Source organism: Lithobates pipiens, unplaced genomic scaffold, assembly GCF_037356315.1.
Source record: "Lithobates pipiens isolate NorthernLeopardFrog02 unplaced genomic scaffold, aLitPip1_a1.2 Scaffold_18, whole genome shotgun sequence".
Classification (NCBI taxonomy): Eukaryota; Metazoa; Chordata; class Amphibia; order Anura; family Ranidae; genus Lithobates; species Lithobates pipiens.
In genome coordinates this window covers 564,924,809-564,943,477 of record NW_027507758.1, presented here as the reverse complement: position 1 = coordinate 564,943,477, position 18,669 = coordinate 564,924,809, and the positions used below count along the sequence as shown (strand labels likewise).

The following is an 18,669-nucleotide window of genomic DNA, read 5'->3' as shown; positions in this document are numbered from 1 at the left end:
TCACCTCCAATAGTTTACATACTATTGATGTTAGACTGACTAGGCCTGTAGTTTCCAGGAATATATCTTGCCCCCTTTTTTGAATATTGGTACCAAGTGGGCCTTTCACCAATCAGCTGGTACCATTCCTGTCAGTATGCTGTACATTAAAATTAGAAATCGTAGTCTGGATATTGCCTGAGTTCTTTGAGGACTCTCGGGTGCAAGCCATCCCATATTGATGGACATCCTCCAGACAGGAAATTATGCAGATTTTATCTGACTTGCTGCAGCTTCTAATGCATAGTATGAAAAGCTCTCAATGTGCAGTGAAATCGGAGTTGGTAAGATCAGTACAGGAGCGAAGCCTGTACAACTGTGCAAAACTGGATGTCTGCTTTAATATATGGGCAGGAGGACTGGTCCTTGAGTTCAGCAATGTACTGTGAAATTGTGCACAGACTTTGAAAGGCATAATGCAGCTGTCTACTCTTTCCAAGAAAGCTGTGTTAAGTGACCCTTTCACCAGGTGAAGAACCTAGAACACTCAACAGCAGTCCTCTGTAATAGAGAAATCTTTAGAATTGCCAATTTGACAGGCAGTGCATTGAAACTTGGCAGGGTGCTGTGGTCCCCCCACCAACTCTTCACTACAGGACACAGTAGTGATTTAGGGAACAGCAAGAGCAGCTAAAGCTCCCAGGAGGTGACCAACTAACCATTAAACAGAGAAGTGTCAGGAGCGGCCCGCAGAGTGTTTCAAGAGCAGAAATGTATGCAAATATGTGCTGCCCACCAGGGAGGTATTGTTATACAGGATTTATAGAACACCTGCAGTTTGTGCAGCAATTTACAAAATAGGAGACAAGTACAGTGACAATTCAGTGATTTATATCATGAATTCCCAGTGATAGTAGTTTTTAGAGACAAAACATGGAGAAATGTGTATGTTTTGCAGAGCTGTACTACGTGTGTGTTTTTTTTTTTTCTTTTTGTTTTGTTTTTTATTTTTGCTACATTTCAAGGATAAGGACATTGAGGGGAAAAGCAAATTTAAGCATCCCTTTGGACTTTTTCTCTGACTGTGGCCTATTAACTTTAATGTGTATGTTCATCTTTTCAGAAAGAATTATAAAGCCCTACATCCAACCCAAAACAGCCCAGGTCCCCACTGCACTTACCTCTGTGATTGATGAGCCATCAGTACCCATGCAGTCAGTGCAGTCATCAGGGGATTTCAATTCCCCGTTCCTCACCCCCTTTTTTCTGCGGGGTGGATCGGAGCGATGCTCTGTGTCGGCACTGACCCATCAGAGTCTGTTCCGGAAGCCCTACAGAAAGAAGAGGGAGAAGAGCGGGGATTTCGAATCCCTGGACCGATACACTGGCTGCATGGGCACTGACAGCTCAGCACCCACAGAGGTAAGGACAGCGGGGACCAGGTATTTGGGGAGAGTGTACCGTGTTCACTTTTTCTAAAAGGCGAACTAACCCTTTAATGTGTAAAGAAAAGGTTTTCCTTAATCTAACGACTTCTAGGGGTGGATTTACTAAACCGGAGAGTGAACAATCTGGTGCAGTTGTGCATGGAAGTCAATCAGCTTCTCCAGATTGTTCAATTAAGCCTTGACAAAAAAAAGCTGGAAGCTGATTGGTTTCAATGAAGTGCTGCATCAGATTGTGCAGTTTTAATAAATCAACCCCCTAATGTCTTTGAGGATGAATGCAGATGGCCGAGTAAAATCCGAGGACAGCAAAAGGATGGGGTGAGGTACAATGTTTACATTGCCAACTTTCTTTTCCTGCAGGATAGCATTGTGATTTCTGTGATCAACTTTGGACTTTAATGACGTAATCATAGAGTTAAAAACAAAAACCGCTAACAGTACACTAGTGTGTCCTCACCCCACCAATACTTTGGTTTTAAAGGGAATCTGTCAGAATAGAAGTATGGGAGTGGGACTGCTCATCTCAGGGCTCTTTGCCTTTTTATCCTTCAGTATAGTCTTTGACCTGGAACATGCATAGACCTATCGGCATCGTTCTGGGTTAGTGATTAAGAAAGCAAGGAAAAAAGAAACAAGCCAAAAAAAAAAATACGTAGAAACACCATTTTATTTATTGTTGGGAACATTCCAACATGTTTCAGACGCCCCCTTTCATCAGGGCTATGGCGAGAATACAATACAGTATCTACAACATCCGATAACATTAAAACTAAAATAAAATGTATTAAAATAGTTGCATAAGTATGAACTGATATAGTGCTGAGAAACAAATGCATCAACAGTGGGGGTCCCCCCCCCCCCCTTCTTTTTATCCTGACAGATTTCCAGTAACTACTGGTACAAGTTGGCTTTGCCTTTCTATGACTGGAAACGTATTGTGAATCCCCTCCCGGCTGTAGTGTGGTCTGTGAATACTATTGCTAGCTGCAGAAATGGACTCCGTTTAGTATCCAGTTGTTACTTTTAGCTTTATAAATGCGAATGTTACATGTGAAATCTCCATTTTTATTTTTTTGTTAACCGAACAAGAAGCCAGTAACTCATCTTTGTAAATCTAATTCTAGTATACATCTATGGCCTCTTTCACAATACAGCTTTTTTTTTTTTTTTTATTTTTTTTTTTTTTTTTTACTGAGCTAATATACAGCCCTTTAATTGTAATGTGCCTTTGCACACAGGCGCAAGCAAGCGCCATGTATTCTTTAGTAAAAATAGAAAAAATCGCCATTTTTGGTCAGTAATTTACGCTTCATGCATGCAAATGGCCATTTACATACTGTGCAGAACAAAAGCGCAAGAATACGTTTTTTTGCACGTGCGAAATTGCGTGAAAAACGCATGCAAATACATACAAAAAAAGCGTCTGAAAAAGTAGTTGCTCAAACAGGAATATCATGTGCAAGAGGCCTAAAACGAGACGTATCATTCCAGAGTTGTCCAGGTTTTTTTTGTTTTTAGTATGGCTTCAACTTTTCTTTTATTTGACAAATCTATTGAGTGTTTTTAAAGTGCATCTTCATCTCTAGGGTAAAAATTATTATGATAAATTTTCATTATGTTCATGTTTTTTGACCCTCTTCCTGATTTTAGTTTCATTGCCGATTCCCTCTGGCCCCGCCTACTTTTTCTGATTTTTGGGGGGACCTCATGTATACATATCCAAGTGGCTATTTGAATCGCCACAACCTCTCTGTAGCTGCTACTCATGCACATTGCAGCGTACAGCGAATTCATAAGAAGCAATGAATGGAATTTTTTTTTTTTTTAACACAAAGGAGTTCTTAAATTAAAAAAATAAAAAATAAAAAAATGCTTAGCTAGTCATCCACCAAAAATGCTGGTACATTTATTCTGTGCAACAGTTTCTTCTTTCCTCAACAGAAAATGCTGCATTATAGCCATTGGATGGAGCGGATTATTTTTATTACTTTGGCCCTCAGGTCCATCTGGTGCCCCTAATGTGGTATGTTCCTCCAAGTGGAGTTCAGGCTTGTTTTTTTTTTTTTTTTTATTAAAAGTCAGCCACTACAATAAGTGTAGCTGTTGACTTTTAATAAACACACCTGTCCCACGGTCCAGCCTTGCTCCGCGGCACCTCCGTTGAAACTGTGGGCACCCGGCCGTGACAGCTTGCAGCTTCACGGCCAGGCATGCATGAGTCGCGCTGCGCTGTCCTCGTAGACAGGAAATCTTCTGGGACCTGTGAAATGTCCCAGAAGATTGTCGAGGTGGAGGGGCCGCCCAGGGGGCGAAGAGGAGTCGCCTAGGCGGCCCGTAGTTGGAAGCAGGAAGTCGTACAGGAAGTCCCACTCCAAACTAGTAACCCGCCCACAAACAAAAAAAAGACATGCCAAATGTGGCATGTAAGGGGGTGAGGAGGGCTTAAAGCGGAAGTTCCACTTTATTTTTTCTGAATGAATAAGGTTTAGCCTGTTGAGGAAATAGAAGAACTTTCGATTTTGCCCCATTCGCACAGCATGAAAATTACCAGCAGCTTTGCTGGACAAATTGCTTTTATTTTTTGTGTATAAATACAGCACAAAGCCTTGTCCCCTTTAAAAACCAACTGAAGGGATTTTGGGCAATTTAAAGGGAAACTATGGTTTATTTGAAGTGAGCACTTGTGTTATTTTTGCACCATTTCCTGTACTGTTTGTTCTGTATTTCTATTACTGTAGAACATGGACATGTTTGTAAATTATTTGCAAGAGACAGGCAGCTCATTTATCCAGAGGCAGCTCTAGGCTATGTGAAGTCTTAGGCAAAACTTAGGTATAAGGCCCCACGCCGTCCATTATATAATATATATATTTCTATCTCTCACAGTGCATGGCAATCCACCACCTTGCACGTCTAAGGGAGCTTAAAAGAGGTTCTTCAGCACCACCCCCTCCCCCAAAATAAAAATGTATTCATTTAGTCAGCAGCAACAAATACTGTAGTTGCAGGCTTTTAACAAAAGTACACTTGCCTGTCAAGCGATCCAGCACTGCCCTAATTCGACCCATTTCTACGCCAGTCTTCAGCTCACTAGTGCTGCATGCTGACTGTAGGAAGCCAGCTACGACTTCACAGCCAACTCCCCACTGCACAAGCCCTGCTGTGTCCTGTGAATGGTCCAGCAGCTTCCTGGGATTTATATTTCCCAAGAGGACGGCCAGCTTATGCTTGAATCCCCTAGGTAAACTGGATGGGAGTGGGAGCAGTACCTGTCAAAACCAGGACCCCCCCCACCACAAGTTGAATGGGGAGGGATGGAGAAGGCAGAAAATTAGAACTTCTCTGTTTGGGGGTGAAGTTCTGCTTTAATGAAATGTCACTGTTGAACATTTCAATAAAATTCATAACAAAAAAGCAGTGATCGGCGCATTGAAAAAGCTGCCACCCCCCTGCACACCAGACACTGTGGTGAATATACCCTTATACGGGGTCTGTATGAGTGCCAAGCACATTCAGACATCCTAGGCACCTAGAGGGTGTTCCATTATTACCACCAGGCATGTTCCAGGATCACCAGATTAGACATGGCAGTGAGGTGAATTGGTGCATTCTAGCAATGCGTTGATTAACATGTTAACTGTTCCTAATGTATTATGAGGTTTCTGACTAGTGTTGTATCTTTAAGACCTTAAGACCATAGTTTCCCTTTTATTTTTTTCTCTATATCAGGGTGAACTTGCACTTTAAACATGCGTAAAGTGATCTCTGTAAGGTATACGGGTAGTAATTAATTTATCCATCCACCCCGTGTGCTATACTGATTCAATGTATGTTGTGCCATGTACATGTATGTAGCTTATGTGTGAATAGAAGTATCACATTTTCTCCTTTTTTCATATGAAGTCTTGTCTTTTTACTTTTCATACCAAAGTCTGAATTTTTGTGGGTTGTGAAACACCTTCCTGGAGGATCAACAAAAAACTTAAAGGAGAATTCCAGACAAGGCTTATAATTCAACAGGAAATCTGTCTACTTAAGCTGGCCAGAGATGAGTGGAATTTTAAACCAAAATTCTAAGGAAGATAAGGTTCTAAGAAAGTTAGTTAGTTTTTTTTTCTAATAATTAACCACTTGCCGACCAGGCTTTTTTTGGCACTTTAAATCTGTATTTTTTTGCTAGAAAATTACTTTTATGTCACAAGGTATTTTATTTGTGCACGTAATTTTTTTTTTTCTTTTTTTTTAGGGATTTCGGGACTTTTGTTTAATGTTTTTTTTTTATTTATTTTTTTTGTTTTTTACTGGTAATGGCGATCTGCGATTTTTAGTGGGATTGCGGACAAATCTGATCCCAAATTCTTTTTTTCAACCTGGACTGGAAGTGATGTCCAACGCCATAGGGTCAATCAAATAGTTTTTTAAACTTTAATCTCCTCTGGGATCAGATGGGTGCACTGATCAGAGCCCCAAAAAAAAGTGCCATAGGGGAAGGGTGCAAACAAGCAGAATTTCCCCCTTTTGTGTGGAGCTCTGCTTTACTAAAGCAGTATTAAACCCAAAAGCAAACATTTGTTATATTACAGCTTGCCGATTCTTAGATGTGATGGCTGCATTCATTTTCTCTTTTTAGGATTTCCTTCCTTTTAGTGTCATCTGGTGATCCAGCCATTAAGTCTGTTTTTCAAAACAACAAGCACTCTTGCTGATAGAGGGTAGAGACAAGCCATTTAACTCTTACAAAGATCAACTTTTATTTATTTATGCAAAATCTTTATCCCAGAAGGTAAAAAGGAAAAACCTGTTGCCTTAACTTCTTATACTGTGTTAGCTGGGGTTTAGTGTATCTAAATCTGCTAGTACATCTGACATTCCTCTCCCCCCAGATTGACAATGCCGCTGTGCATCCTGTGCTCCTTCAGCCAGAGATCATGAACTCTTAATACAGGGGCAATGTTGCTGGCAAGATCACCAGGTGAAAATAGAGGGGGAAAAAAAAAAATGCAGCCACCACATCTAATGAGTAGTAAAGTGCACTATATTACATTTTTGCTTGGGGCTTTGATATGGTTTTAAACGTACCCTTTATAAAGCCTGTGTTTTTCCCCACATGAGAGTCACGTGTTCCATGCATCCACCTGTATACCGCCCCATTTATGTCAATTTGGATGCAGGGGCTGCATAGACGCAGTTGCTGCTCCCAATTTGACATCCTTGTCTCAAAGAGCACGAAGTCATTTGTCTGCTGCTCTATTCCTCTGCACGTTTCCCTGACACTAAGAGAAATAAAGGTGAGGAGGGGGGGAAGGGAAGATCTAATTGGCAGTCTCAGCTCTGTTCCTGTGTGGAGGGTGATATGTCTCTTCACTCCAATCAGCTCTCAGACCTCACCTCCCTGAGCTCTGCAGTGTGTAATTTCAGCTCTCTGCCCCCTTGTGTTCTGAAACCTCTCAGACAAGCTTTATAAATTCTGGACGTTGAATGGATGTAAAGAAGACTACAGATGAACAGGTACAACTTCTGTAGGAAGATTTGTTTATCTGTGTGCATCACCTGAGGCCAGTCACTTCATTAGGTGTATGGAAGAGTTTTCAGCCTAAGTGCGATCGTGTAAACGAGGCCTAAAGATTGCTCAAAATTATTATTTTATATATATTTATTACAGATCTTCATAGAATGCCATCCTTCTTTTACTTACTGTACATTCCCATCAGTTTCTGCCCTTAAAGAGCTTACAATCTAATGTCCCTACTCCCATTACACACAAACCCATGTTAGGACCAATTGGCCTATAACATAGAGTTGTCACCTCATCCCTTCAAACCCAAACATATATTAATTGTATTAATTACACAGGTTCTGTGGCTGATTAAGGTGGTAATTACACGCAGTGCCTTACCTGCATTCAGTTAGCCACAGAGCCTGTGTAATTAAAGCGGAGGTCCACCCTAAAATGGACCTTCCGCTCATCGGAATCCAGGTAACTGCACCCACTTCCGGGATAGCTCTCTGCGGAAAGGGGCGTAGATTACGCCCCCTTCCGCAAGTGCCCGCCCCCTTCCGCAAGTGCCCGCCCCCTTCCGCAAGTGCCCCGCTGCCTGCTGGGAAACACACAGATCCCAGAGGCAGCAGGGACCGTCCTTATTGCGCAGCGCAACTCGCGCATGCGCAGTAGGGAACCGGGAAATGAAGCCGAAAGGCTCCATTTCCTGATTCCCATACCCAAGATGGCGGCGGCAGCACCCGAGTGACGATCTACAGATCGACTTCGGGTGCCGACATTGCGGGCGTGCTGGACAGGTAAGTGTCACTATTTTAAAAGTCAGCAGCTGCAGTATTTAGCTGCTGGCTTTTAAAAAAAAAAAAAACGCGGAGTCCCGCTTTAATGCATTCGGGTATAAAGGGATGAGGTGGTACCTCTACTATAACAGGAAAAATGTGCAAACTCCATGCGGGTAGTCTCTTGGTTGGATTTCAAACCAGTGCAAGGCTGGAGTGTTAACCACTAAGTCACACATACAGGCAATCATTTTTAGTGCATTAAGCCTGCATTACTTGTTGCACCAAGTGTGAACAAATGCTAAACGTTCATATTTAAAGGTGGGTTTCACCTTTTTTTTTAAATGTAATCAATGCACCAACATAACTAGAGCAACCACTTTCTAACCGCATACTGTAGTTTTACTGTTACAGTGCATGCCGGCCGTGCAGAATCATGTATAAGTACGTGATTCTGCATTTCCAGGTAGCAGGTATGTTTGCCCGTGCTGTCATTGGCTCCAGCACATGCCGATCAGCGGTTCTTGGCCAATGATTTAGGACCAGGACCCGCAAATCGCCAGCGCCAGTGACAGAAGAAAGCTTTGTGTATGTAAACAACACAAAGTTCTCTTTTGCCAGGGGCAATGTGCTGGTTTTTGTTTCCCTGCAAAGCTTAGTAAAATCAGCACACAGTAAACATAATTATGCAAACGTTTAACCCCCTTGATTGCCCCAGATAACCCTTTCTTAGTCAGTGTATATTATTAGCACTCATCACTGTAATAGTGTCACTGGAGGTGGCAGCTGGTGTCAGATTGCCCATCATCTTGCTATAGGTCGCTTAACCCTGCCATTACTAGTATAAAAAAAAAAAAATATATATATATATATATATATATATATATATATATATATATATATATATATATATATATATATATATATATATATATATACAGCAGGTAAAATAACTAAGTATTGAACATGCCACCATTTTTCTAGGTAAAGGTGCTATTGACGTGAAATGTTCCCCACACGTCGGTATCAACTCAATCCATCCATCCATACACACAAAGACACCAAAACAAGTTCAGAAATTAGGTTATGTGTAATAAAATGGAATGGCACAGGGAGAAAGTATTGAAAATATGAAGAAAGGGAGGTGCAAAAATGCATGGAAAGCCAAGACACCACCTGAAATCTATCAGTAATTAGAAAGCAATCCTGCCCCTTGCCTGTGCAAATGAATATCAGCTAGTTCAGTCTCAACCGATTGCCTATAAAAATGCCAAGGCGTCACACACAAAATCACGTGATGGGTAAAAGCAAAGAGCTCTCTCAAGACCTTTGCAACCTTATTGTTGTAAATCATCCTGATGGCATTGGTTACACAAGCATTTCTAAACTTCTGAATGTTCCAGTGAGCACTGTTGGGGCCATAATCCAGAAGGGGAAAAAACATAATATCACTATAAATAGGCCACAGCCAGGTGCTCCTCACAAGATTTCTGGCAAAGGAGTGAAAAGAATTATCAGAAGAGTTGTCCAAGGAAGACTTGTGGAGAGCTTCAGAAAGACCCTGAATTAGCAGGTACAATTGTTTCAAAGAAAACAAGTAATGCACTCACCCGCCATGGCCTGTACGCACGCTCACACTGCAAGATTTTTTCATTGCTGAAAAAAAGCATGTTAAAGCTCTTTAGGCTGCATTCACATCTGACCGTTTTCAGATCATAAAATGCCTGAAATATGCCCCACAAGCAAAATTCCCTTAATTTCAATGGCACCTGTTCACATCTGAGCGTTTTGTCACCTGAAGCAACATGCCTAAAAAAACGTCCAATGCTCAAAAGAGAACATGCGGTTCTTTGCAGAATATAGGTGTTTTTCTGCTTTTTACATTGGTGACCTGAACAAAATCAAATAAACAGCCCGACTTTGAAACGTTCACGTGGGAATGCAACCTCAAAGTTTGCTGCACAATATTTAGACAAGCCTGTGAAATACTGGGAGAATATAGACTGGTCAGATGAGACCAAAATTTAACTCTTTGGATGCCATAATACACACCATGTTTGGAGGTCAAATAGTACAAATAGGTCACAACACCCCCATACCCACAGTGAGATGGGAACATCATGGCGCGGGGTGGTTTTTCAGGATACAGTACTGGCAAACTTCATGTCACTGAAGGAAGGGTGAATGGAAAAATGTGCCAAGACATTCTTGATAAAAAAATAATCTACCAGGATGATGAAGATGAAATGGGGGTGGACATTTCAGCAAGACAATGATCCCAAACACTAAGCCAAGGAAACTCAATTGGTTTCAAAGAAAGAAAATAAAGCTGCTAGAATGGCCCAACCCAGCCAATCAGCTGATTTGAATCCAATAGAAAATCTATGGACTAAAGTTAAGAATTCATAGAAGAGGTCCACAGAACCTTCAAGGTTCATTTTGTACCAAGTATTAAATACATTTCAGTTAGCGTGTTCAATACTTTTTCACTGTGTCAGTCTATTTAATTACACAGCTGAATTTCTGAAATTATTTATTTTATTTTTTTGTATGTATGGATTGCATGGGTTGTTACTGACGTGGTGACAATTTTGTGTGAATATTTACCTAGAAAAATGGTCACATATTCAAAACGTATTTTACCCACTGTATATCATAGTTTGTAGACATTATAACTTTCATGCAAACCAATTAATATACACTCTAGTAGGATTTTTTTTTTTTTTACCAAAGACATGTAGCAGAATACGTTTTGGCCTAAATGTCTGAAGAAATTTGATTTTATTGGATAGCTTTTATATTTTTATTGGATATGTTTTATAACAGTAAAAAAAAAACTTCTTTTTTTTTTTTTTTTTTTCAAAATGTATGTTCTATTTTCATTTATAGCACAATAAAAATAAAAAATCCAGCGGTGATCAAATACCACCACAAGAAAGCTCTGTTTGTGGGGGGGAAAATATATAAATTTTGTTTGGGTACAGCATTGCATGACCGTGCAATCGCCAGGTAAAGTAGTGCTGTGCCAAATAGCAAAAAATGTGCCTTAAATACAATTGCTTTGAATCCTGCAGAGCATTGCAGTCATGATCAGTGAATGGTGGGTACAATACACAAGATTCTGCAGACAAGCCACCCCCCCCCCCCCCAAAGTCCCAGGTCTGTACTGCACTACAGAACTACTGTTATGAGGCTGGACAATGTAAAAAGTTGACTACAACAGTTGGTATGCCACCATATGTGCTTCTTTGGGATCTACAAGTTCCTCTGCCATGGTGGCAGATTGGATGTGTAGCTTCTATTTGTGATTACAAGACAAAACTGTGTGGATGGAGCCATACAAAGCTGTGTGAAGTTCAAAACTAAAGCCTGCAGGGAGAAGCACCCCACGGTGATTCGGGTAAGGGTGGGGAGTGCTGGAGAATGCTACTATGTATTATGTTACACCCTAAATATAGATGTATCAAGCCATGGTCCCAAAGGTGAAATTGCCCTTTTAAAGGTGCTTTTTTATCTAAAATTTTAGACCTGTGTACACAGGTCTACCACTCCTTCCAGTGAGCCTACCTGATGTAGACAGGTCCTCCTTGTTTGGCTCCAGATAAAGCCTCCGTCCATATTTAATGTCCCTTTTTTAAATAGTTAATTTTGGTCCAAACAGTTTACTGCACTAATAGGTGTGCTAGCTGGGCGCTCTGTATTATCTGTATATGTACCGGCTACAAACGGGGAGGTTTGTATTCTAGGAATGAACACAAGAGTTCCTCTGGCTGAAGCACAGATTGTGTCATCAGTTGTCTACCTCAGCCAATCGGAGGATGTGTTGTATTCATTCATGAAATAAAAACCTTCCTGTGAATGGCTGAGCAGTTCTCAGCCTGACTATTTTATTTCAGGTGTGGGATGGGAAGTCTCGGCCCTCTGTCAGAGCACAGCACTATATACTGTATGCAACTGAGGCTCCATACTTTGTGCCTCTGCCTTCACCAAAATCAGAGGTGTATGCAACCCCCGGAGACACCTAACCATCAGAGACCTTTTGAGACTACAGATACCAGGATGACACTGTGAGTGCTTCTCCCTGGGGGAGGCTGGATTAGATTTCCCCAGCCGTATGGCAACAACTGCCCTCTCTTCATCTGCCCCTGCTCTCCCAATCCCCCCACCCCCACAATTGTGCTCTTTCTCACCCCTGTCCAACCTGTATGTTGCACCACAATTCTGTAACACTTATTACTCCCTTGGTACCCCAATATTACTGTACTCATTATACTTCACACACCACCACTGCCCCAGTAATATTACCCCTTGTACCCCAGTATTCCTATATTTTCCATTATTGCTCCCAGTTGCCCTTAAAGAGGAAGTAAACCCTGATGGGTTTACTTCCTCTTTGTCTCCCTGCAAAGGTAAAGCAAAATGGGCTACTATGCATCACATAGTATCCCATTATGTTTCACTTACCTGACACGAGCCAGCGAAGTCACCGCTGTCCCCTGTAGCGCGGAGCGTCCATCTTTTTCCGGGTATCGCTGCTCCAGCCACTCACAGCGCCGGAGCAGCGACGACGTCACTACTGCGCATGCGCACGGAAGCCGCCACTAACGGCATATTGCCGTAAGCAGCGACAGGCTCAGTGCGCCTGCACACTGCTGTCTACGGCACCTGTCTTTTTGTAAATATCTCCCAAACCGTGTAGGTTTAGGATATATTTCTTGGACCTACAGGTAAGCCTTAATCTAGGCTTACCTGTAGGTCAAAGTGGTTTGTAAGGGTTTACAACCACTTTAATATCACTGTCCTTCTTTTAATTACCATATTTATCGGTGTATAACACGCACATTTCGCCCCCTGAAAATCAGGGGGAAATAGTGTGTACCTGTTATATCCCTGCTGCCTCTGAGGGAAGGGGAGGGAGCGCCAATGAATTACATAGAGCCGCGATCGCCTGTGTACCCGGTACTCCGTCACGCACAGCCACACCTCCTGGCCCCGCATTGGGCCACTGTTTTGTCTATGATATGAGCAGGGCCAGGAGGCGTGACTGTGAATTATGGAGCACTGAGTACACAGGAGATCACAGCTCTGTGTAATTCAGTGGTGCTCACTCCTCCTCCTCTTCCCTTGGCGACAGGAATAATCCAACACCGGCAAGGCTGCAATGATGGGAAAGGTGAGGCTGCAGATAGGCACTGAACAGGCTGCATTGTTTTGCAATTTAATGGCTGCAGATGGGCACTGGTGAGGCTGCATTGATGAGCTGTGACCCTAATTTTGCTTCAAAGTTCTATATTTAAAATGTAATTTTTTTCCCTGAAACTTCCCTCTTAAAATGAAGGTGTGTGTTACACGCCGATAAATGCTGTAATCTTCTGTTACCACTAGTATTACCATCCTTCCCATTATTACATCCTTCCAATTATTACATCCTTTGTACCCTCAGTATTACTCCCTCAGTACCCCTAGTAATACTGTCCTTCCTATTACTCTTCTGTTACCCCTAGTATTGCCGTCATCCTCAATATTACTCCCTTGGTACCTCCAGTATTACTGTCTTAAATAGGACTCCCCTGGTATTACTTTCCTTCCCATTATTACTCCCCTGATACCCTCAGTATTGCTGCCCTTCCCATTGTTATTACCCCTGATACAACCATCTTTCCTATTATTACTTTCTCTGTACGAGTATTACCTTTCTATACATTGCTACTCCACCCACCACTCCCTGTACCCAAGTGTGCCTGTTGTTTCCATTATTGCTCCCTGTTACCCTTAGTATTATTATTATACAGGATTTATATATTGCCAACAGTTTACACAGCACTTTACAATATAAAGGGAGACAGTACAGTTGCAATACAATAAAATACAAGAGGGTTAAGGGTCCCTACTCATAAGCGCTTCCAATCTAATAGGGTGGGGCAAGTGATAAAAAAGGTTATAGCTGTGGCGGTGAACTGATGGTATAGGCTTCCCAGAAGAGATATGTTTTCTGGAATCGCGTAAAAGCAGCCACAGTAGGAGATAGCTGGACAGATTGAGGTAGAGAGTTCCAGAGGATGGGAGAGCCGCTGGAGAAGTCCTGGAAATGAGCATAGGAACAGGGAACAAGGGAGCTTGAGAGCCGGAGGTTTTGAGAGGAGCGGACGGTTTGGATGATATTTGGAGTCAAGATTGGTGATGTAGCTCGGGGCAGAATTGTGAGTGTTTTTGTATGTTAGTATCTTGAATTTAATTCTCTGGGCAATAGGAAGCCAGTGCAGGGATTGGCGGAGAAGGGTGGCAGAGACTGAGTGGTTGATAAGGTAGACGAGTCTGGCAACAGCATTCATGATAGACCGAAGAGGGGATAGCCTGCGGAGAGGTAGATGTAGGAGAAGGGAGTTGCAATAGCCAAGGGAGTAAATGAGTAGCTTAGTGTTTCATTAGTAAGAAAGGGGGCAAGGAGATGTTACGGAGGTGAAGTCTACAAGTTTTTGACTGTGCTTGAATTTGGGGCTGAAAGGACAGGTCAGAGTCTAGGACAGTGATGGCGAACCTTGGCACCCCAGATGTTTTGGAACTACATTGCCCATGATGCTCATGCACTCTGCAGTGTAGTGGAGCATCATGGGAAATGTAGTTCCAAAACATCTGGGGTGCCAAGGTTCGCCATCACTGGTCTAGGATTACACCTAGGACCCTGGCGTGAGGGGAAGGACTGATAGTGGAATTGTTGATCTTGGTGGAAAAGTCATGGAGAAGATCATGTGCAGGGGAAAATATTATCAGTTCGGTTTTAGAAAAATTGAGGAGGTGGTGCGACACCTATGCTGAAATGTCAGTTAATAAGTTTGTAATGCGAGAGGAGACTGAAGGAGTGAGGAGTAGAGAGATAGATTTGGGTGTCATCAGCTTAGAGATGGTTCTGGGAGCTGTAAGAGTTTATCAAGTGACCAAGAAGGGAGGAGGTGTAGATAGAGAAGAGTAGGGGTCCAAGAACAGAGCCTTGGGGGGACCCCACAGAAAGAGGAGGAGACAGAGTTGTAGGTAACACTGAAGGAGCGCTGTGATAAGTAGGAGGAGAACCAGGAGAGAGCAGAATTTTGGAGCTCAAGGCATTGGAATTTGTTGAGAAGAAGGAGAAGGTAGTTAACAGTATCAAAGCCTGCAGAAAGGTCCAGTACAAAGAGTATGGAGTAGTGGACATTGGTTCTAGCAGTTAGTAAACAGGAGAGCTGTGAGTGAAAACCAGACTGTAAGGGGTCAAGAAGGTTGTGGTGAGGTAGGAGCTAAGCCCTTGTAGACCAAGCGTTCTAAAAGTTTAGAGATGAATGGGAGCAATGAGATGGGGCTTAAATTGTTCAGGATGCTGGGGTCCAGTGAGGGCTTTTTAAGTATAGGGGGTGATCTATACATGCTTTAGAGGGAAGGGTGCTCCCTTAGAATTGCCATCTTCCCCACTATTCCTCCCCTGGTACCCCAGTATTCCTGTCCTTCCCACTGTTACTCCTCTGATCCCCCTTCGTATTCTTGCCCTTTCCATTATTACTTCCTTGGTACATCCGCCCGCTCCCTTCTGCTATTACTGTCCTTCCCTGTATTAGTACCCTGCTACTCCCCACCCCCATATTACTGTCCTGCTAATGATTACTTCTGTGTGTACCCTCAGGATTGCTGCCATTTGCACAATTCGCACCCTGGTAAGCCATCTATTACTGTCCTTCCAATATTACTGTGGTTTCCATTATGACCCCCTCTTCCCAGTGTTGCTGTACTCTCACCAGTCAGTATTTGTTACTGTATTGGTGTTTTCCTCCCCTGATCCTCTCCATATTAGTGGTGCTGAATTGGTGCAGCCCCATGTCTGTACTTCGCAGGTCCTCTAACCCAAAGACACAGGAGATGAGTGTGGGAGGCGCTGATTGTTTGCACATTGTACGGTCAAAGAACAGGAGTGATTACAGCCGCTGATCGTGTGTGTGAGTGGGACACATAGCATTGGAACCAACAGTCATAAGAGGTGCTCTCCGTACTAGTAACAGCTGACTGTCAGCCTTAGACCGTGCGGGGGATGGCGCTGATGGGACTTGTAGTTCTGCAATACCGCCCCTGCCGATGACTGTACGGGATAACCCAGTCTGTGTCTGTCCGGGAACTACAACTCCCATGATGCTCCATTCACATCATCCCCGGCACACAGCGCCAATTGGCACAGACACAGGATAGTGGGGGCGTGGACGGGGAGGGACGTCCGGAGAGAGGCCATGTGATTGGCTGGATACTGGGCCGAGTATCCTAGCAACAGAAGGTAACAGCGCATAGAGAGAGCAGGTGAGAGGAGAGACGAGATATTTTATATGAATTTATATTTATACACCGAGCTTCATTATTACACTGTGTGTGCACCCCTAAACTGTGTCCTCCGATACCTAACCATGATATACTGTGTGCACCCCTAAACTGTGTCCCCCGATACCTAACCCTTATATACTGTGTGCACCCCTAAACTGTGTCCCCGATACCTAACCCTGATATACTGTGTGCACCCTTAAACTGTGCCCCCCCGCTACATGACCGATACCTGACCCCGATATACTGCGTGCACCCCTAAACTGTGTCGACCGATACCTGACCCTGATATACTGCGTGCACCCCTAAACTGTGTCCCCCGCTACATGACCAATACCTGACCCTGATATACTGTGTGCACCCCTAAACTGTGTCCCCCGCTACATGACCAATACCTGACCCTGATATACTGTGTGCACCCCTAAACTGTGTCCCCCGCTACATGACCAATACCTGACCCTGATATACTGTGTGCACCCCTAAACTGTGTCCCCCGATACCTAACCCTGATATACTGTGTGCACCCCTAAACGGTGTCCCCCCGCTACATGACCGATACCTTACCCTGATATACTGCGTGCACTCCTAAACGGTGTCCCCCGCTACATGACCGATACCTTACCCTGATATACTGCGTGCACCCCTAAACGGTGTCCCCCGCTACATGACCTATACCTTACCCTGATATACTGCGTGCACCCCTAAACGGTGTCCCCCGCTACATGACCGATACCTGACCCTGATATACTGTTTGCACCCCTAAACTGTGTCCCCCGATACCTAACCCTGATATACTGTGTGCACCCCTAAACTGTGCCCCCCGCTACATGACCCTGATATACTGTGTGCACCCCTAAACAGTGTCCCCTGATACCTAACCCTAATATACTGTGTGCACCCCTAAACTGTGTCCCCCGCTACATGACCGATACCTGACCCCGATATACTGCGTGTATCCCTAAACTGTGTCCCCCGCTACATGACCGATACCTGACCCTGATATACTGCGTGCACCCCTATACTGTGTCCCCCGCTACATGACCAATACCTGACCCTGATATACTGTGTGCACCCCTAAACTGTGTCCCCCGATACCTAACCCTGATATACTGTGTGCACCCCTAAACTGTGTCCCCGCTACATGATCGATACCTGACCCTGATATACTGTGTGCACCCCTAAACTGTGTCCCCCGATACCTAAGCCTGATATACTGTGTGCACCCCTTAACTGTGTCCCCCGCTACATGACCGATACCTGACCCTGATATAGTGCGTGCACCCCTAAACCGCGTTCCCCGCTACATGACCGATACCTGACCCTGATATACTGTGTGCACCCCTTAACTGTGTCCCCCGCTACATGACCGATACCTGACCCTGATATAGTGCGTGCACCCCTAAACCGTGTCCCCTGCTACATGACCGATACCTGACCCTGATATACTGTGTGCACCCCTAAACGGTGTCCCCTGATACCTAACCCTGATATACTGTGTGCACCCCTTAACTGTGTCCCCCGATACCTAGCCCTGATATACTGTGTGAACCCCTAAACTGCGCCCCCCCACATGACCCTGATATACTGTGTGCACCCCTAAACAGTGTCCCCTGATACCTAACCCTAATATACTGTGTGCACCCCTAAACTGTGTCCCCCCCTACATGACCGATACCTGACCCCGATATACTGCGTGCATCCCTAAACTGTGTCCCCCGCTACATGACGAATACCTGACCCTGATATACTGCGTGCACCCCTAAACTGTGTCCCCCGCTACATGACCAATGCCTGACCCTGATATACTGTGTGCACCCCTAAACTGTGTCCCCCGATACCTAACCCTGATATACTGTGTGCACCCCTAAACTGTGTCCCCGCTACATGACCGATACCTGACCCTGATATACTGTGTGCACCCCTAAACTGTGTCCCCCGATACCTAAGCCTGATATACTGTGTGCACCCCTTAACTGTGTCCCCCGCTACATGACCGATACCTGACCCTGATATAGTGCGTGCACCCCTAAACTGTGTCCCCCGCTACATGACCGATACCTGACCCTGATATACTGTGTGCACCCCTTAACTGTGTCCCCCGATACCTAACCCTGATATACTGTGTGCACCCCTAAACGGTGTCCCCCGCTACAGGGCCGATACCTGACCCTGATATACTGTGTGCACCCCTAAACTGTGTCCCCCGATACCTAACCCTGATATACTGTGTGCACCCCTAAACTGTGCCCCCCGCTACATGACCCTGATATACTGTGTGCACCCCTAAACTGTGCCCCCTGCTACATGACCGATATCTGACCCTGATATACTGTGTGCACCCCTAAACTGTGTCCCCAGCTACATGACCGATACCTGACCCTGATATACTGCGTGCACCCCTAAACTGTGTCCCCTGCTACATGACCGATACCTGACCCTGATATACTGCGTGCACCCCTAAACTGTGTCCCCCGCTACATGACCGATACCTGACCCTGATATACTGTGTGCACCCCTAAACTGTGCCCCCCGCTACATGACTGATACCTGACCCTGATATACTGCATGCACCCCTAAACTGTGTCCCCCGCTACATGACCGATACCTGACCCTGATATACTGTGTGCACCCCTAA

General features: G+C 44.2%; 1 protein-coding gene across 1 annotated transcript in view; it reads left to right on the top strand.

Annotated features, from left to right (window-relative positions):
• Positions 1-15,911: 15,911 nt before the first annotated feature.
• The window catches only part of DRC1 (dynein regulatory complex subunit 1), a 63,057-nt gene continuing 60,299 nt past the window's right edge, over positions 15,912-18,669 (top strand). Inside the window, exon 1 of the mRNA XM_077489003.1 lies at positions 15,912-16,016. The gene's annotated coding sequence lies outside the window, so the exon portion shown is untranslated. The remainder of the gene's footprint in view (positions 16,017-18,669) is intronic.